The following is a 22,967-nucleotide window of genomic DNA, read 5'->3' as shown; positions in this document are numbered from 1 at the left end:
GATCATGAGTCTGAGTTAATAAAAAAGGTGGTAGATCAGGTGTTGGATACTGATGAGGAGTCTGAGTCAAAGTCTAAGTCTGGAGGTTCAAGTTCGTCAGTCAACAGTCAAACATCGTCGGTTAAACGGGTTTACAGTAAAGAGTTTTTGTTATCAAAATCAAACTTGGATGATGAAACATTTGAAGTAGCATATAATTTGAATGATTCTGACAAATTATATTTTGACAAAGAGTTTCTAATAAGAAGTGTTAGATTTGAAATGATCAAAAAGGTTTTCAAAATGACAGAAATTAATATTTCTGATATAAAAGATTTAAATCTTACTGGAAAACTTAAAAAATACACTTCAAGAGTTCGACAAAGGTTAAACAAGAAAAAAGGTTACAATTCTGGTTCTGGTTTTCAAAAGAAACCAAACCATAATGGTAATTTCAAAAAGAAAGGTTTAGGTTTTATTCCCCCTGAAAATTATAAAAATGATAAAAATTCTAAAACAAAAACAAAATTTGTTTCAGGAGGAAGTGCTGAAGAGGAACAGAAGAAACCTTTCTGGAGACAATCAAACCAGGAGTTTCTTGCTGAGAAGAAGAGAACAGGAACTGGAGTTTTTCATCCAAAAGAGACTAGAACCAGTTTTATATGCAATGAAGCTGGTCACATTGTATGGAATTGTCCGATGAATACTCAGACAAAACAGGGAGTTTCCGAAAAACTTAAAGAAAAAGTTGTCGATGTTGATCCACCAACAGAAAAATTCGAAGCTTTTGAAAATTCTACTTATGAAGTTGGTGAATGTTCAAAGAAAAATTTTTACAAAAGGAAAGCAAAAGACAACCAAATGTGGGTTGTTAAAAAGTCAGATGAGAAAGTCGGCAATGATTCTGGTTCCACAAATCCAGAAGAGCCACAGGTTGAGATCAAAGAAGAGAAATCAGTATCTTCAGTGAATGATGATGATTTTCCATCACTGAAGATTGAAAAACTTAAATAGAAAGTTGATAAGGTTGAGATCTCAGATCAATTTTACTCCGAGAAGAAAGAGTTTGATGTCGAAAAAGCATTCAATGGGAATGTTAAGAAAATTTTTGGGAAAATGGTCGAGGGAAAGGCAAAAGGGGTTAAAGAGTTTTATGCAACAAAGAAGCCAACATATAACCCTACTGAACAAGAGTTAAAGACACCCAAGGTTGGTTAGACTTGGGTGGAAATTCTTTTCCCTTAAAAATATGACTTGCCGGAGATCCCAAGTTTGTAATCGCGGATTAGGAATCGGCATCATTCTTAGAAAATATTTTTGAAAAATTGTAAATTTTGACAGGTTAAGCAGGAATTGCCGGAGCTTCCAGGTTGCTAAGTGTGAAGCAGGAATCGGCATCTTTATGGTTAAATGAGTTTGTGTAGATGTGAAATTCTTACAAGTTTTTACTTCCAAGTGGTACAGAGGTTTGTACTGACAAAGTGATTACTCAAGGTCATTAATTTGAACTTGATGTAATCCTCCTATAAGTGGTTGAAAAACAAGGTGATGAATTGATCCCCGAACCTACAAGTGGTTAAAACAAAACTTATTTTCCGGAAAAACCATTTTGATTAAAACAAACTTAAGTGTTTTGAAATATTAATGGGAAAATAGTTTGTTGAAAGGGAGAGTTCTGATTGTTTACGCCAAGTGGATGGCGAAATGAAGCGATTCGATATCAGTTGTCAATCTTTTTGTACAGTTTGTTTTCAAATTTTTTTAATGTGTTTGCATTTTAGGGGGAGTAAAAATTTCCGAAAATCCAAAAACATTAGAAAATTTGAAAAAGTAAAAAACATGATAAAATTCAAAAATGAGTTTTGGTGTCTAAAAGAGAAAATGATAGTACATCAGTGGACTGTCACAACATGCTAAAGAAATGGAAAGTTAAAAATGTGATAAACAATCTCACTGCGGATATGCCAGTAGGTTTTTGCACATGTAGTAAATTGTGACGAGATATAAACCAAAATTCTAACTTGCTTATTTCGTGGGTAACATTTCTTGGATATATGGGTAACCCCCGAAATCTTGTTTGAAAGGTCCCTCTTTCTGAGATACTAGGTCTTTATACTCAGTGATATCTGGTGTATTATCCCGGGACTTCTGCTGAATGAAAATTCTGACCTAGTCCCCGTATAATACTTTCTGCAAATGCTTGAAATATAGCGTCGCCCTCAGCAAAAATGATGAAACAATAAAATTGATAATCAGTGCTGTTGAAGAAAAGATCCTCTAAAGGGGACACACCAAAAGTCGAACTGTCATCTCTCTGCTGAACGGAAGTTCTGACTTAAGCTCTCACAGTTTCGCATATAACCCCTTACAGATATCATTTGTGGTATACTCACTTGTAAGACTGAATATTGGGATCTGGATACGGGATTATATTCAAGTAGTGGGACACGCGAATAAGTTTAAGTTCCTAAGACATTAATCTCGTATCTCGAAACAGTTGAATTTTGTATGAAAATTTAAGTGGACCTATATACTGACAATCTAAGTGAATTGTTTAGAACTTAAAATGAAATGAAGCTTAACGGTGTTGATGATTTGTCTTATAAACTGATATGATCATCTTACGCAAACTCACAAAAATATTGTTTGTAAATATTTCTTTACTGCATTTCTTTACAATCAAAAACCCAAAAAGATGTTTAGTGTGTTTGCAGAAAAGCTGATTTTGACAACTGGTGTTGAAAAGCTGATTTTCAAAGTTCCAAGTGCTAAACATGATGACATTTTTGTAAGGGGGAGTCTGTGTTTGGAAACAAATGTATTTTTGATTAAATCTTCAAGTGGTTCATCAGGAGTCTAGTTAAACTTGAGAGGAAGTCCGAATACCTAAATTTGAAATGTTTAAATGTGTGAAATTTTATTTTAAGATAGAGATTGTGTAGGTTTAAGTAGAAGCTGGGTTTAAAGATCTTGAGTTGGATGATAGCCAGGTTACGATCTTGGAACAACATCTTAAAGAGAGCCAGGTTCCGATACCTGAGGACTCTGTGGATAAAGCATGAGCCAAGTTTCGATCTTGAGCAAAGTTTGAGCCAGGCAAAGATATTGAACCTATGAAAGCCAGATTACGATCCTGAAACAGATGCTGCTGATGAACTTAAGGAATGCCAGCACATCGTAAGGGGGAGTCTGAAGATTTTAGAGAAAAAATTCGAAAGAGTAAAGCCCGAAGACTGATATAGACTGAAGACGTAAAGACTCGACACGAAAGACTCGTCAACATCTGAGGGGGAGTCTGTTAGTGCATGCATCTGTCGACTTCGTCTTGTATCGAGTCTTGTACTAGATATGTTAGATCAGGGCATGTTGTACGAGAAAATAGGAGATTTATGTGTATTTTAAGGTGATTCCGCTTGAAAGTAACATGTACACTTTCAAGCGAAATCAGGTAGTTGTTATTCCGCTTGAGTGGACAAATGAGCAGATTTCGCTTGAATCGTGATTCCGCTTGAGCATGTTCAAGCGGAATCAGAAAACTATAAATAGGGCATAGGTCGTTCGAGCGAAATCAGTTGTAATAGTTCCTGAAAATCATACCGAGGTGCTGCTGGTTTGATTCTTGCGTGTAATCAGTGTTATATCAACATAAAAGGTGTTTAAAGTGAAGTACAAGCTGTTTCTAAGTCAGTTTCTTAGTTTCCGCCTCTGAAACTGATCAAAACTTCTCTGAACGACTCGTTTGGGTCACGCACACGATCCTACATGCATTACAGGTCGCTAGATGCTTATGGAGCTTGCACGAGGAGGAGGTCGTTGTGGGATATGCATTGTTATGTCCCGTGCTTAATATTTAATCCTTATGAACCTATTAAACTTATGTTTTGAACTTTAAACTTATGAAATATGAACTTATATTTTGGACTTACGTTTTATGCTTCCGCTGTTAACTTAAGGTCGGTTACCTTCTTTAGGTCACCAATTATATTGTGGTTGGTTTTATTTACTTAATTACGTTGTTCAATATGATTGGTGGCTCGATCCTGGTCATGTCACGCCTCCAGGGGGTGATATTCCGCAAGGTGGATTTTGGGGGTGTGACAGGTTAGGTGGTGGTGTTGTTGTTGCTATTGTTGTTGGTGGTGTTGTTCTAAGTTTCTAACCTTTTTTTTGTCTAGGCATGAAAACAACCTTAGGACTTTCGACATTTAAAACCCTATTAAACCCACGCAACTACGACTGAACATTGACCCCTAGTGGTAGTCCACATCACCCGTTAATCTCGACGTTCCCTATTTGGACTACACGCCCCAATCAACACAATACCCATTCACGACTACTCTCACAACCCTCTGCTTCACATACTCTTTGAAAACGTAGAATCACTAAAATCTCTTTTTTTCAACTTATCTTCTTACCGAGTGTCACACCCTCAAATTCCACATGCGGAGTGCTACCACGAGGCGTGTGGCTGACCAAGATCAAGCCACCAATCATATTGAACAATTACAATAATAGTAAAATAGTTTCACCAAGCCAATACTATTAGTGACAATTAAAGTTTAAGTCCAAAGCTTTCAAGTTCGAAACAACATTTAAAGAGAATAGCGGAAGCATGAGTAAAATAGTTTAACATAAGTTCACATTTCATAATTATTAAAAGAACCCAACACGGGTTAGCTTGTCCACTACACTCCCAATGCTGCAAGCTCCTGAGTCACTGTGTACTTGCAAAGCATGCAGTAGGGTGTTAACATAAAGTTGGCGAGTTCACGAGTTGTCAAGTTTTAAATTCCATGAAACATATTTAAGTTGTTAAGTTACTCATTTATATCATGTCACGGGGAGCTACCCCATATGTAAGCTACTAAACTGAGTAATATCGAATACTTTGCGACCCCACATTTCGTGATTTGCCCCGTTTGTCAATGTCTAGCATCATTGACGGTTTACCAGAGTCTATTAGTTCACGCCCAATCCTATCCAGGCACGGTGTGAGGTTGGTGAGACCTAATAGCGCTATCAACCAATAACCCGTTCGCCAAGTCAGGCGACTAATCGGTGTAGTAAGTGGGGACTTCCATGACAGAGTTTCGTTTAGTATGCTTGTTGCATCTAATATAAATAGTAATTAACTGAACGGCGTACTCGTATCCCACACAAGGAGATAGTATTCCTCATATCCCACACAAGTAGATAGTGTTGTTCGTTCCGTTTCCCAACCACCAGGAATGCATGCTTTTAGAAAAAGTTGTGAACTCACCTTGGTTTGCTCGACATATAGTTTTACTTGTTAAATAACTTTGGTCAATCTCGTCCTATTATAGTTATCACGTCAAATCAGGTTCGTATGCAAGTAATTCACGTAATTGTTCACATATCTAACAAGTAGCACAAAAGCATCGCATATAACCCAAGCCCAAACATGTAAACAATATTACAGCCCATCACAAACTTGTAGTGTGCGGCCCGGTCAATTTAAGTTGGTTATAGGAGTGTGCGGTCAGTATTTAAGTGTGCGGCCCAATAGATTTATGGCCCAACAGGGAGTGTGCGGCCCACTATCAGGTGTGTGGTACACGAGAGGGTGTGCGACCATTTGATAGTGTGCGGTCATGTAGAGTTATGTTGTACATTGTGCATCAACGTTTTGTACAGCACAAGTGTGTGCGGTTAACCCGGTGTGCGGCCTGCATCACTCTTTGTACCATGTGCAGTGATGACCTATACACCAGAGTGTACGATCCCAAAGGTGTGCGGCTTAGGTTATCTCAGGTGTACATTGTGCTTTGGTAGGTTGTACCCTTTTATGGGTGTGCGACATCATTTATTCCAGCCGTCCTTTGTCCAGGTTTTTGGATCAAAACAGACAAGACAAAATAACATTCCTCTTTCCTAGGTTTCAAGCATCCATAAATTAATCATTCAAAACATAGATTTTCAGGAATTTCTAAATCCAAGTTTCGTCAATCATTCTTATACTAACATCTACATCCTATCCATTATTTATGAACCGAGAGCACCATAGACCGAATCATCATTTATCCAGAATCGAAATCAGAATCAACACTCTTTAATCTTCATGCATTCATGCTCATACAATAATTCTAACATTTCATCACATGAACTTTACCAAACAACATAGCATTCATTCACTGTAAGCATCACACATTTAGAACACATTTCACACATTCACCATTATCAATTGTTTTTAAAGATTTCAACTTTAGTGGCACAATGAAGTCCTAAGCTTTATATATACACCTACCCCCTAATATATCCGATTCTTGACAATACATAATGTAGGAGCATTTCTCAATCAACCATATTCATTCACACATTAAATCACACAATCATCAATCCATTATGCATTTCCATCACTCATTATCATCTAAAGTAATAATGTACTAACCTGTATCCTAAGCTAGTGTGTGCGAGATAAAGAAGAGGATGATGCTCGATGATTGCCTTTAAAAACACGACGACTGCTGTCAAGATCCAAGGAGGAAGGAGAAAACTTGAGATGTTTTCCTTAGGGTTTTTAGAGAGAGAAAACGGATGAGGAGAGAGAGAGGGAATGTTTTAGGGATTTGAGCCCTAATGGTTGTTGCCAAAATCCTTCAAGTTGTCGGCTGAGAGGGCATTTATAAGGCTCCAAAGATGCCGCACCACATCAACTTGTAACACCCCAAAATTTAAAAAGGCTTTGTATTAGCACTATATAAAGTACAAAATAAACGAGAATGAGCTAACTAGGAAATAAATAACCCAGTTAGTTAGTTATCTTGTTTTAAAACATGGATAAATTTAAAATGCAAAAGATATAAATTAAATAAAAGTGGAGGGGCCTATGTTGTTAAAATTGAAACTTATAGTATTAAAATTTAATAAAATAAAAACTAAACACACCATTTCAGGTGTCTGGTTCGATCAAAGGCAGGAGAAGGGCGACCCCCATCCTCAAAACCCTAACACTCACTAAACTCACAAATTGAAGGCTCAAACCAAGTCAAAATCGAAATCTGAACATAGATTCGTGATCACCTCGTCAAGGGGATCATAAGGTATGTCAACTTAGGTTGTTTTGATTCAACCCAAATTCCTTGCATGTGATAGAAATCGAATGTTGAGCTTGATTATGTGTTGTAAATATGAAATTGGAAGTGATATGAGGTTTAAGGACAAACCCTAGATGATTTCTTGTCAAAATCTTGCATGATATTTGTAAGGTTCATAATCACCATAGTGGGTGATTAATAAGTCAGTAGAACTTGATAAACACTAGGATTAAGACTCTTGTTTTAGTGTAAACTGAATTTATGAGATAATCTCTGAAATATTGATGTTGAAATATGTGTATATTTTCCTAATTAAAGTTGATTTAGATAAGTTAACAAGTCATGAATTGAAGGGTTCTAAAAAAGGGTTCTAAATGTAAGTTGAATTGAACTCTTTAGGCAAAGAATCCGGATCGTCAAGCGGACAAGCCGGAGGAGGAGATACGCGCTTAAAGGGTGTGCTCTAAAGGTACGTGACTTTAGTCTCGTTAAATTATGCATATATGTTTAGGTTTAATGTATAAATGGAGTCGTAGTGTAATAGATGCGTTTGATGTGTCTTTAAAGTGGCGAAGTTCACTCGACCATCAAACGGGTTAAAATAAAGATTTGGAATTGGGTTTGGCTGGTTAATAAAGTGATGGTTTTCACTATATAGTCAAACGGGTCGAATTGATGCCATAAAAAGAATCATGAAAGTAGCAACTTGAAAGTCTCATATGTTGTTAAGTGTTGGATTGCACTACGCTTATGAATTTAGCTATGATACTTTAAGTTTGTGAATCCGGGATATTGGATCAAACAATAAGAAGTAAGTTGCAAATGTCGCTTGAAACGGAATGTTTGAATTCCGAGGAAACAAGCTTTTAGTTCTAAGGGAACACAAAGCCATGAATGGCGCAATTACGCCAAGGTTATAAGCCCCAGGAATTGGGTAACCATGCCTAAGAGTAATAAGAAACTGAAATGTGGTATAATGCAACTATTGTTAATGGGTCGGATAATCTAAATAAGGAAATCGGGAATGAATCGCTGGCAACTCAGTTTCCATGATGTGAAATTTACATGGTTAGATCCGTAATTTTATTACGGACTCATAGGAAAAAGAATCGGTTAAAACGGACTAGCGAGTAAAAAGTTATGACCATTTAAAGTTGGAAAATTGTGAATTTCCGGAGCTGGGCAGAAATGCAGGTTTTAAACCTGCACCTGCTGGAAAAAGGTTTCCCCCGCGCCATGCGGAAGATTTCATTCGATCCCCTGCGACATGCGGAAGCCGCCGCGACACGCGACGGCCTAAGCGAATTCCGTCGCGACACGCGGCAGAAACAGAACTGGAAAATTATTATTTATTTCATATTTTGACGCAGGAACTTGTTTATACACTTTATTGCAATGTCAAAACTACCCTTATAAATGGTTTTGACTCTAGGTAATGATGGGATTATTCGGATGGTGATCAAGCATGATTATGAAGAACCGAACACTATTTTTGAAGCTTCCGCGCTAAACTAAACTTGTCTAAACAATGATGTCTCTTTTTGTAAACTCTATTAGTTGTGAATACTTTAACTAAGTGGTTACTTATGTTGATCCACTAAACTTGTGTAACTTAACTATGTTTTGTTAAGTATGCGTTTCGTTTTGTAAAGTCCTTGTTTTATGACTAAAATAGCAATAATTTAAGTCGAGTGTTACACAATTACACAACTAGTGTGCGGTGTCTCTAGGGTTTCTCGTGGGCTCATGTTGGGCTTGATCCAATCACTATGTGGTGACCCAAGACAACCACAAGGAGGTATGGGTGTGCGAGCCCAGGGATGGTTTACGGGTCTTGGATGGAGTGTGCGGTTGGAGTTATTTGTATATATAAAAACAATAACAATAACTATGTCACTCACCATATAAATCGCATAACCACAAAATACACATAATACACAATAATTATAATATACGTTTTCATTTAATAACCTCACATAATCGTATAGTACAATAAAGTTGTGCAGGAAAAACCCGAAGTGTCACACCGAGCCCTTCTGATGAAGTCCCTCCTATGGCAGTATCAAACGCCTCATAAGCAGGGGTTACACCACTGCCCTTGCCTCCACGTGCTCTTAGATAACCTCCTATGGCAGTCTCAAACTCCTCTAGTATGACATTAGTCAACTATGTTTGTTTCTTATCAATTGGTGTTGTACAGTTGTGATGGGAACTCTAGCATCACTTCTACCTCGTCCATTTCTATGAGAACATCCACGCTTGACCTGATATCAACCAATGAGTAAACGGCCACCTGAGACAAAACATTTTCATGATCATTTGAGGTTACCATTCAAAACAAAGGAGTAACAATAGACGCCAAGAACATTGGTCAAGTGCGATCGATTGTCTACGTTACAATGTGTGTTCTAATCGTTTCCCAACACGGTCACACTAGTATTCTACCTTCCACGTGGTAATCATAACAATCAATCAAAATTTTACAATGTGTGTCCAAGTAGTTTTTTTCTCCTCTGGGTCCCTGACTTTTCCCTTTTGTTGCCAATTTGATCACATTGCAAAACTCCATCCAAAAACCCCATTTTTAACCAGGGTATTATGGGGATTTTCAGTTTAAATCTTTCAAAATGCCATTTTGATCCATTCTTTTTTTATATTGAAAAATAAAAGAAAAATATATAATTAATGGGACCCACCCCTACCATCCTCTTCTTAATAATATATACAAACCGTACCTTCTTCCTCCCATAGACAAACTAGTGAATCAAAACCTCCACCATCTCCGACACCGAGAATCAATTCTTTACAATCTTCATCTTCACCAACCGGTCCTGAATCGGCAACTATTGCCGCAACACTCTAACAACCGTCACCATCTCGTCAACCTTCTCCTCTTCTAAATCGCCAAATCAACCGGAACCGCCGGAGCATCATCCGGACACTTCCGGCAAAGCAATTCCTTCATTCTTTCCTCCAACAATCCACAATTCCTCAGCGAATTCAATGCCACAAGTCCACCAAACAACTTCTCGTTGAAAAATATCTGAGGCACAGCGTTGCTTCCTGTTCCTTCCGATCACGAAAACATGATCGAACGGTTGTTGAATCTCTGCAATTTGACCGTGAAAAGAAGGTGATTCGTCCTTTGAACTATTCGTTTTCGGTTTCATCTGTTTTGGTTTTAAGTTTTGCTGTCATTTTGAGTCCGGATAAACTAAACTCCTTTACGATGTCTTTTTTTCGTTTTTTGATAACGATAACCGTTTTGTGATCGATGTTGATAAGCTGTTACTCTTCTCTCGGAAGAATTTTTTGATTTCCGGTATCTGTACAACACTTTCTGACGATGAGGTTGATTGTTTAATCAACGGTTTCGGTTTCGGTTTCTCTACTTCATCAACGATGAGAACTCCAGAAGGTGCTTCTGGTTTTGGAAGCTGCGGATGTGGTGGAGAAACAAGAGTTTGTTCAACGTTACCGTAATTTCCGTTATGTTCTAACGGTTCTTCATTGACCTCTCTATTCTCAATTTCATCAGAGTTATTGTTACTGTTACTAGAATTGTGTGAATCAACTGGTGTTAGGGTGGTTACTAGGTGAATTTGTGTGATGGTGAAGTGAGGTGGCGGTTGAGTGGTGTGGTTGTTATTGATGGGAGGTGAAAGGTGATTAAAGATGGGGTGGTGGTGATGTTTCAGGTGTGGACGAGCTGGTTGAAGATGGTGGATGTTAGTTGAAGTGGAGAAGGGTTGGTCGCCGGCCATTCATTGGGGAAGAAGGGGGAAGATGGGAAGGGAGATAGGGTTGGGTTTATAAGAAATTTAAGTGAATTGTTTTTATAATATAGGTGGGGCCCACAGTTTAAGTAAGAATGGATCAAAATGGCATATGGAAAGATTTGAATTGAAAATCCTCAAAATGCCCCTGGTTAAAAATTGGGGTTTTTGGACGGAGTTAGGTAATGTGATCAAAATGGCAACAAAAGGGAAAAGTCAGGGACCCATAAAATGACAAATTTGGACAAACCTCAGGGACTAAAATGGCAATTTACTCAAAAAAATTAACTACAAATCATAACACTTAAAACGTACATCTTAGCCTGCGGCTACTCATGGTGGCATTCGTTATTTTGGTCCCACTTATAGTTTAAGTCTAGGTACTTAGGGATGCCGAGATCCCTTTAACTACTGCTCTAATACCAATTTGTAAGGCCCCAAACTAGGCACCTCATAGCTAGACATCATCACACGATACTTTAATAGACGGTTCGTGATATTCCAAATACGTAGTGCAAAAAGTAAATTCAAACAATGTTAAGTTAATGAAAAGACTAATAAAAATCTAGGGTAATTACTAAACACAAATTTGCGAATGCTAACGATACACCACGTGAAGCTCACATGCACGCCAAGAGCTCCATGTCATCCAACACTAACCAGCAAACAATCTAACATACATGCAAAAGTCAACCACACTGAGTGAGTTCTAATAGCCATGTTTAAAATAATAAAGCCAACACCAAAATCTCTTTATTAAAAAAACAAGAACTCTGGTTTATTAAGACTCCAAACCATTTAAGACACATCATAGACCATCATCCAATTAAGACGCACCACTGTCAAGCCGGTAGCCGCTTATGTGGAGGTTTCCAACCAAGTTTGCCCATTACCAAGACATAACTACTTCAACCCATGACCGGCTTGTCACCTCTACCTATCATGTTGGCGTTACAAATGACTACTCATCTAGAATCGACTTGCTATGGTGCACGACCTCCATAGTACAATACAACACAAGAAAACTCAACTAATCATCAATCACATCTTATATACACGCTACCCCCTACATCGTCAAATCACTAAGTGATTGAAAGTAAAGTGTATCTTTATAAAGAAAGATATAGCTTGTCAAAGTATACTAAAGTAATGCGTAGTTGTAAAGATAGTAATACTGTGGCTTCTAGCCTTAAAAGTGTCGGGAACATGATAAAGAGATGTGTAAAGTTAACATTCTCTAAATTACAAACCTGACACATGTATAATTTTCTAAAGTGAAAGTAATGTGATCAAGTGGTAAAGGTTGCAGTATCTAAAGTATGCATGTATATTTTAATGGTTAAAGAAGACTTATCGCATCTAAAGTAGTGGTGATGTCTAAAGTTAATACGAAAGTATCAACAACGTCTAAAGTTAACGTTGTAGCCATAAATGTGTCTAAAGTAAATGTCATAACCAGGATAAAGTGGCAATGCCTTTGTGGCTTGCTAGTGATTGTACAACTATGTATAGTATAGTTGCACTTTATAGTCTATAGCACTTATGCTATATTACATAGTGTAAAGTTATCTATTGTAATTATTGTCTTATGTGTTTGGTATTTTGAATGCTTTGTAAAGTTTACACCTATCTTATTAAACTCAAACTCACTCGGCGAAGCTAACCTTTAGTATACACATCAAGTTAGAGTCGTATAGCTCGAGTCTCTTTGCTATGGCACTAGTGAAGGCTCCCACTTGAAGACCAAAATCCCATCTACATTTATGCTTTTGTTTAATTAAAGATAGTTGTTCATGACTGGTTTGTGGCATTTGGATGTTATATTTAAAAGTGCCATTAGTGATTAATGAAATTTATGATTTAAGAACTATATGTCGAAGGGTATTTCCAACAAATAAGACCCCCGGGTTTTTGTGTGTTTAAGATTTCCAACCCGCGTTTTTTTTTTCACTTCTACGTGAACTACCAATCTGTCTTTATAGTTCCTTGAGTTGTAACTACGCATAAACCCACCAATTCCAATATGTAGTTGAATGTTAATTGAAGCTCACTAGATGACTCACACACTTTGTAATTATTCCAATATGTAGTTGAGTTGTAACTTTTTTTTATAACTAATTACAAGAAATCTTCTTTAGTTTGCGCGTTGAATTGATATTGATGTGATAGTATTCATATAGGGGAATGTTCATTTGAGAAGAAATTTAACGTGAGAAGAAAAAGAAGAAAGGGCATATTAGTAAAATGCTATTTCATTATAACTCATATCATTAATTTTTCTCTCTTTAATTAATTAGTCAAATAAACATTAATTATCCTACATATAATCTACAAAACCTACACATATCAAAATTTTCCTATATATACCCTACACATTATACAAATTTATCCTACACAGTCGAAAATTATCCTACACACCTCGAAATATATCCTACAAAACTCGTAATTTATCCTACACAACTAGTAATTTATTCTACACTTTAAATTAAGTTGTTTTTTTTTTTAATTTGGAAAAAATATATATATTTTGAAAAGGAGTTACAAATTTAATTTAGCTAGTTATTAAAGGTGAAGAATACAAATTAATAATTTATGTAAGTTTACCAATATACCCATATATTAAAATTAAATATAAATATTAAATGAAGTAAAATGAAGTATTCTTATTAGTTGAAACTTTTTTTTTTCTTCTTACAAAAAAATTCTTCTCATTTGAACTCTTCACTATTCATATATTACTATTTTTGCTAGTTTTCTTCTTAACCTACATAATATATAAGAAGAAACAAAAGTAATATAATTCAAAATCATATGGATGCATTTATTATATAATTAATAGGCAATAACGTTACATGAAAGGCATTGATCATATTTGAAACGAGACGAAAGAGAAAAGAGATAAAAAGAGAAATATACAACGAAAAGGTCCTTTTTGTAAGGAAATTTTATCATTTGTCATTAAAATGATAATTGCCATATTAAATGCGGTGATTAAGAAAAGTAATGCAACAACTTTTTTTTTTTGAAAGGTGAACTTCAATAAAACCAACCAGAGGCGAACTTCTTCAAGTTAGAGAAGAACCACCCAAAAAAACGTTACATCACAGAAAAATTAAAATTACACCAATTTCGCCAATCAATCGATCCCTCTTTATGTCTACTCCTATACCAAAGATATCCCAAAGTTTTAACGTCCGCAACAATTTGGGCCACGTTCGAATCTTTCCCATTAAAGATTCTATCATTCATTGCCTTACACATAATCCAACACGCCACAATAATAACTCCATATATCCTCTCCTTCTTAGCATTCGACTCGGCCAAATACGAGACCAACTTAATCACATCCAAAATCAAGAAGACAAAAAATTGAGGAATTTTGCACCATTTTGCTAGCGCATTCCAAACCCCACAAGCCACCCGACAACCGACGAACAAATGGTCTACTGATTAATAATTCGTAATTTGCATATTAAATGAAAAGTCAAGAGAACTCTTCAAATTCAAAAGGAGCGAAAGTTATGTCTTTTTTTCCCACTCTTTTTTCGCATTCTCACGTAATCACATATAAGACACTGATTCGAGTTATCAGTCCCATAGCATTTCCATTAAAATTGCCTTTTTTAGGGTTTAACTACCTTTCTAAGAAAACATCAACAACAAGTATATTGAGCAGGTTTTTAACGACCAAACATTCTCACGTTGTATTAAGTTTTCTGACCTCGTTAATTTAGTGACTGAAATTAGCGAAAATAATACGACCTTGGTAGCATAATATGGATTGAATGTAATGCACATTTTACCAAAAGGAGTCCTTGGCAGACACAAACCGAAGTAAGCACATAATAGTTGTTTGTATCAATTCGTTTTAAAAAAATATAAACTTCTACTAAAGTTATATTTTGGTTTTCTCTCAGGGAAATGGGGTGGTCCGTGATGCCCACCCCATCACTCATTATTTTTTACGTAACACCGTCGCCATCACCTTAGTAACGCGTGATAGGATTAACGCGTTGTTTATATCACGCGTTGAATATTGATGATTTCGACCGTTGTTTGATTCCTTTTTGACCGTTTTGTAACGGTAAACTTATTAAAAATAAAAACCTTTAAACCTTACCGCACCTTCCTCTCCTTTCTATGTTAATGGACGATATTACAGACGAGACTTTTTTCTTTTGGATGGTATCTACTCGTCATGGTCTGTTTTTGTGAAAGCTCCCTCATTTCCTGTCGAGTCCAAAGAAATCATGTTAAAAAAATTGCAAGAATCGACAAGAAAAGATGTTGAGAGAGCTTTTGGTGTTTTAAAGGGTAGATGGGGTATACTATACCGACTGGTTCGTGCGATGAACAAGAAAGCAATACATAGCATAGTATATGCATGCATCATATTGCACAATATGCTAATGAAAGAAGACGGACGTGCAATATCTCCGGATTGGGTGCCGGATCCTCCTACACAAGTTCAAGATCCACAAAATATCCAACAAGAATTACGTAATGAAGAAACTCACTTTCGGTTGAGATACGATTTAATCGAACTAGTAGGTTCTTTAGGTTTGGAGTTTCATGAGTCGGACGAGGAGTAGAGTTTTTTAGTATTTTTTTTTTTTAGTTTGTAGCCTAAAATATTTCTAGTATGTTAAATTAAACTAGTATGTTTTAATTTTAATAAAATTTATAATTTTAGTGTTTTATTATTAATTTCTAATTTTCAAATAAAAAATTTAAAAAATTTGTGATTGATGAAATTCTATCACTAGTGATCACCGTCACTACAAAATGCTTGTGAGTGATAGAATAGTGGTTGATTACATAGCAGGAGTTGATTGAATACTTGTCAGTGATGGAATTGTGTCACTAGTGACCACCCCCACTCTCCTCATGACGTCTATCTCTTTATAAAAATGTATTACAAGTGAATGTTGCTTTATCTTGTCAACTAGTATCCTGCCCTGTGCGTTGCCCCAGGAACACTCAGGGTGCGTGAGCACTTCTTGATTGGCTTCCAAATAATTTGTTAAATTGGCATTCATCCGATGTCGTGACGTATAATTATTTGGTTAACTTCCGATATGATTTTTAGCACACTGATTCCATATTGGTTCAAGACTGAAGTTAATAAATCAAATTGATGGATTAATCTGAAACTAAAATCTAAGAGCATTCTCATCCAATCCATCAAATTATACATAAATTCCACTAAAAAATAACTCCTATATCAATATATTTTCACTAAAAACAAATACTTTTTCTCTCTACTTTTCAATTAAATAATATTATCATTTCATTTTTCTCTCTCCTTCACTCACAACCACTTTCAATATATATTAAAAAAATTATGCTGGGTGAACAATGTCCCCCCAAATATACAGATGAACAGTAACATTTTCTCTCTCCTCCACTCACAACCATTTTTTATACCCTTTATAATATAAAAACTACCACTCACATATTTTGATGGTTTAAATAAGAATACTCTAATGCTACAATATTCGCGGTGTGCCACGTCCTCACCAGTCTCATTAAAATCCAACGACCGCAACACATCAACATATAAAACCATCTGATCCGACCGTACACATATCCATCCCAATTCCTCAACACCAACTCCGATTATTTTTGTTTTTACTTTCATCCATTTCTTCCAAACCCTAAATAACTACCATTTTCACCACTCAACAAAAAGTCATCTCCACGTATATGAACAAATAATATTTCGTACAAAGTACAAACAGTGAACTTCCAGGCCTTCATAAAGAATATATAAATAAAAAAAGACTACATTATTACTGAAGTTACAGGTATTTATCAACTAAATGTAATCTTTTTTGTATGATTTTATTTAAACATGTTAACTATGCCACACTTTGTCCCAACATCGATTTCCACCTGCATGGTTTTACCGTGATGGGCGTCACAACCTAGGATAATTGTGATTAGTTACATAGAACGACCATTGTATGATCAATTTAAAATACCAATTGCTCATCAAATGAGAAAACACAGTTTCAGAGGTTTTTTTTTTTTTTTTCTTTCTGGAAGGAGCCTCTCTATCCTCAACGATAGGGGTAAGGTTTGCTTGTCACACCCCCTAAAATACCACATGCGGGAAACCCTGCGAGGCGTGTGACGTACCAGGGTCCAGCCGCTAATCACGTTGAACTCATAATATTAATTCAAATAAAACTTTCACTTATTAAAATATTCGTTACAAACATTGTTACATTTCAGCGGAAGCATACAACATTAATTAAGAGTTTCATAACCCAAGTGTGTAAAAGCCATTAAACTTGTCTCGTGATTCCTTGTAACTTGACCCATGACCACTCCAGCATCCCAGACAGCAAGTTCCAACAACATGTACCTAAAGGCCTGGAAGCATGCAGTAAAACGTGTATCAGACAACGCTGGTGAGTTCACTGATTTGTTAAACCGTTCGTTACCGATTACTGATTCATGTTATGTTATGTTGATCATAACTCGATACCGTAGACGGCCCTTTTGCCCTTCTCCAATGCTCTATCAAACATTGGTCATGATTTAAAGTTATTAGTTCACGCCCGTCCTATCCAGGTACGTCGTGAGGGTGCCAAACCTAATAGCGCTATCAACTAATAACCCCGTTGCCCTACAAGCAACTAACCCGGTAGTATGATGGGACTTAAGTGATAGAGAGTGAGTGTATTATCCAACATTAACGTTTACTGAAAATCGTTGCATATCCCCTGCAAGGATATGCGTATGTGAAATCCGCCTCACATCCCCTACAAGGATGTGGGTGTTTGAAAACCGCCTCATATCCCCTACAAGGATATGGGTTTACGAAAGTCCATTTACAAGTTTTGTCAGTTTGATTGTCCCCACCGGACGCATGCTTGTTTTAAGAGAAGTGAACTCACCTTGGTTTGCTCGGTATGACTAGTTACTTGTTCTCACTTAATCAGTCAAAGCCTATGATGTTCATGCACAAGTAATCAGTTTACATTCACGTTGTTCACATATAACACGTATCCAACATACACGTTACGCGAGTAGCATACAAGTAAGACACAGGTGCTTATACAAGTCGTAACTGTTAATCATGCAATCCATTAATCTATAACGTTTGTCGTAAAGTCACATAACAAGTGTTTTGTTCCCAAACAAGTCTACATCCCATGTTTATGACACATATCAACATTCACAGATGTACTGTCTATTCATACGGGTTAAGTCAAGGTTCTCATCTGATTAACATTATTACCATGCAACAGATTGGCTTTTATAATCCAACTACTCAATTCACACAGTTTCGTTCAACATCATATACAACATACTGTTTTATTGTATATCATACACATCATGCATTTTCATTATATATCATACACATCATTAGCATGTAGACAATAAATCATTCAAGTTCTATACCCATGTGGTTCCATACACATGATAAACCGCAGTCCCCTGATAAACCACAGACAGACAATAAACCACATGATAAACATCAAGTTGTTCGTCGACAGGTGTGTATGACGAAACATCACCTTTCGTCGTGGAGGGGTGTGTGACGAAACACCAGGTATTTCGTCGGCAGAAGTGTGACGAAATACCAGGTATTTCGTCGACATGATGGCTTCATGGGGAGGGGATCATCGTCACTGTACCACAGCCGTTTCACCATTATCATTCAAGGCACAAACACGTCTATTCCTAAACACCTTGTAAACATTAACAGTTACATAGAGCACTCCCTAAACACCTTGTAAACATTAACAGTTACATAGAGCACTCCCTAATCGAATCACACCAACATGCTTCACCAAGAACATACAACACCATACAAACCCTAGTTTCTATCATGCAGATCCTTTTCTAGCAGTCTGTTACTATCACAATGAATTATCAAATCACATATTCATATAAATCATATCTTTCATGCGACCACAACATATTATTCTCCTAAGGATCCTTAAAGAATCTAAATGCCTCAAGAAAATAAAACAGTGATGATGACTAACCAAAGAGTGTGCTGTGAATGCTAGATGACAGACGGTCAAATTGTAGAAAGGAGAGGGCTTCGAATAGACCAAGGGTTTCGAGAGGATGGGGGCTGCCTTCGCTTACAATTGAGGGAGTAGGGAGATTAGGGTTTGATTAAACTATAACAACTCTAATATACACCACAAACAAATCCCTGGGCCTGGAACGATTTGGGCCGAGGGCCCTTTTGGCGAATAATCACCTCGACGAAATATAAGTTTCGTCACAACTGTTGATGATGGCGACGAAGAACCAAATCTTCGTCGTTTATGGCGAAAGTCCAATACATCACACATTAAATATTAGCACTTAATATTACACAATTAAAATCCACCAGTTAACATAACCCAACAAACATAATACTCTAATATTTCAGACAGTACACATTACAAAACCTAGAACACATTGTCAACAAGGGTTGCGGAATGATTGATACGTAAAGGAAAGAACTTGAAGTCTCGGGTTGTCACATCATCCCCAACTTGAAAGAAACTTCGTCCCGAAATTTGACAGATAATCCAAAACAGCAAGATGTTAACTCAGGATGACTGTGGATTTTCCTCGGGTACCACATCATCCCCAACTTGAAAGAAATTTTGTCCCGAAATTCACCAGTGACATCCAAGTGAATTCAACTTGTTTGATCAATCGAGGATAATAGGGCTTCATCTGATCTTTGCGTTCTCACGGGAACTCCGGTCCACATCTTGAGTTCCAACGAACTCTCACGATTGGGATTCAACTAGGTTAACGAACCTTGACTTCCTGGTCAATGATTCCAATAGGTTCCTCGACAACTTGCAACTTGTCGTTAACTTTAGGCGCTAGTAAGTGTATCACAAGTGTTTTATTGAACAAACGCTTCGTTAGGTTCAAGACATCAATTACATCGTGAACATTACCTAATTCATCGGGCGAGTCGAGTTTTGTAGGCCATATCATAAATTCATCTTGTCGTGCTTCCCAAAGCGCACCGCACCCTCCCATGGTGAGACTTCCAATCATGACACGTTTGCCTGCAGCGAACTATCAGTGTTTGTTGGTACATTAATGTCTATCGCCTCCGTCATTTCAGTTCGTAGCAGAAACAGAAGAACTTTGTGTTTACAATGTAATATCTTGTTACTAAAAGGCAAGGTGGCATTATTGTAAATAAGGAAAGTTTCCTTATCACCTTTGGCCTAAAAATAGAAGTCTTAGGCTTTTAGTTAGAGACTTTTGCCATTTTGATCTTTGGAGCTTAGAGGTTAGATAGAGAAGCTAGAGAGAGAAAGTAGAGAGAGAAAGGCAAAAGGTGATTCACGGTTCTTGTATCTTTTCAGATTTATCAAAGAATCACGTTAATAGTACATCTCGTGTGTTTCGGTTATTCACGTTCACGGTTTCCGCACGTCGAACGTGTCATACGCAATCGTTTCGGAGTCAAACCGGTCCTAACAAGTGGTATCAGAGCAGGAGCTCGATTGCACAGATCAAACGCACGAATACGCACAGAAATCCTTCAGATTCAGAGTCGAATTTACTCAGATTTGTCAAATTTCTTCATACTTTCTTGTTCTTCACGTTTTTATCTGAAAATTTCAAAATTAACAGTGTTTTTACGGTTGAAATTGACTGAAATTTTGATATGTTGTGCGCCTATATCTGATCTATGATCCTACAAATTTTCAGGTCAAAATTCCAAGCAGGTTGTGAGAAATCGTTGATTTTGTGTTCGTTTGAGCTGAAACTGTTCGTCATGTTGATGTCAGACTCTGTTCGATCGAACAGCAGAAGTCCTACTTGATCGAATAGGCCAACCGTTCGGTTAGGCTAGTCGAACGGCTAGCAAAGTGCTAACCGTTCGAACAGGAAATTATCACTCGTTTGGCTAGCTTTTACTTCAATCGAACAGCTGTTCGATCGGCTAGCAACTCTTGGATCGAACAGCATATTAATGCACTCCAATCGAACAGTTGACTATTTGACCCTGTTCGATCGAATTGTAGCTTTTATTGTTCGGCTGGTGTAGACTATCGAATAGCCATTCCTATTCGTTCCACCGTTATGTGCAACCAATCGAACAGCAGTTAATACGTTGACTCTGGTTGACCTAGCCGAACGGCTAGCAAGTGCGAACAAAAGGTTGTGTGAATCGAGTAGGCAACTCGATCGAACAGCTGTTCGATCGGCCGGGCAAGTCGTTCGAACAGCAGCTTCTGACATTCATTAAAAAGTGTTGACTTTGACCCTGTTCGATCGAATAGAAGACATATTTTCTAACCGATCGGTTAGCTGCCTCGATCGGCTAGCATCACCATTTCATATAATCAATCGAACAACTGTTCGATCGGCTAGCAAAGTCCCACTCGAACAGCAATACCTTACTGTTCGATCGGCTAGCATCCTATCCCTGTTCGATCGGCTAGCAATACCTATTCCCATTCGATCGGCTAGCAAAGTTCCACTCGAACAGCAATACCTTCCTACTCGATCGAACAGCATCCTATCCATACTCGATCGGCTAGCATTCTTCTCTTATCCGATCGGCTAGCATCCATTTCTACTCGATCGGCTAGCAACACCTCCCACCCGATTGGCTAGCAATCCCCCCACTCGATCGGCTAGTATATCATTCCTGCTCGATCGACTAGCATTTCATTTTCACCCGATCGGCTAGCAAAACCCCATCCGATCGGTTGATAATAATCAAATTGAATATAAAATTTTTTAAATCATATCAAATCGATTAATTTTCAAAATCAAGTTTGTTAAAAGTCTTTGAACTAATCGATTGTTTACGCAATTCATTCAGGTGATTCAGAAGATCAAACCATGGCAGAGGAATTTTATAACACGTTTTTCAACGCATTCACATCTGAATCATCCGAAGTTACAACTGTTACACCAAAAACAATTACGAAGGCAATCAATGAGAACATCAAGCATGATAACTTTTACGGAACGCATTCTAAACCACCAACGCTTGAAAGCATTGAAGATTACACTTGGTGGAAAGAAAGATTCATCAATTGGGCAAAAGCATATGCGCATGAAAGTTGGTTTTGTCTTGAGTACGGATACGAAAAGCCAAAAGATGACAAAGGTGAAGAATTACAGTTCAAAAAATTCTCCAGAGACGACAGAGCAGAATTTGCCGCCGAACAAAGGATGATCGCATTGATACAGTCAGCAATTAGAAACGATATATTTGCATTATTAAAACATAGCGGGACATCCAAATCAGTTTGGGAAGCTTTACGTATTAAAGCTGAGGGTGGCAAACAAATTAAAAAGAACAAAATCGCACTAATTAAAAAGGAATTTGATCTTTTTGATAGTTTAAAAGGAGAATCGGTGAGACAAATGATAGAAAGATTCTGTCACCTAAAAATTGAACTCGAAAGATTTGAAATTGCTAAAACAAGAGAAGAAATCATCGATAAAGTGATTGAAGCGTTACCACGAGTTGATCAGTGGCAAACGTTTGTGTTTATTTTGAAAAATGATGATTCATATGATACAATTTCTCTTGATACATTGTTTGAAAAGATTGAGAGTCATGATCTAGAGCTGCAGAAACAAAGCAAGATGACAGAGTCTTCACGTCAACAGAATGTCGGCTTGTATTACAAAAGTAGTGTACTTTCAGAGAAGGGCGTTGGTTCACCAAAGACAGCATTCGTTGGTGAAAAGATGAATGAATCTCAAACAACGTCAACAAGTCATCATTCTGGATATCATTCATCTTCAAAAACAAATTCTGAAGACACAGATGAAATTTTATGCAACATTGCTCTTAAACTGAAGAATTCTCCAGCAATGAGTATCAATGCAGCGAAGCAGCAAATGAGCTTTCTTGCATCTGTCCTGGAATCATATGAAGGTCTGGTAGCTGGAAAAATCGGTAATTCTGAACTGACGAAAGAAGACTACGACCAGATTGATCCAGAGGAGATGGAGCTTATTGATATTCATTGGTGTTTAGCAAGCTGCATTAGGAGAGCACAAAGATACATGGAAATTACTGGGAAACAATCTCTTGGTGGTCCATCAACAAAGCTTGGATTCGATAAGTCAAAAGTGACCTGCTTCAAATGCAAGCAAAAAGGTCATTTCAAAAGAGAGTGTAAGAATGCAGAAGTTGCTGAAA

This window comes from Helianthus annuus, chromosome 2, assembly GCF_002127325.2.
Source record: "Helianthus annuus cultivar XRQ/B chromosome 2, HanXRQr2.0-SUNRISE, whole genome shotgun sequence".
Classification (NCBI taxonomy): Eukaryota; Viridiplantae; Streptophyta; class Magnoliopsida; order Asterales; family Asteraceae; genus Helianthus; species Helianthus annuus.
Note: the sequence above shows the minus strand (reverse complement) of the source record.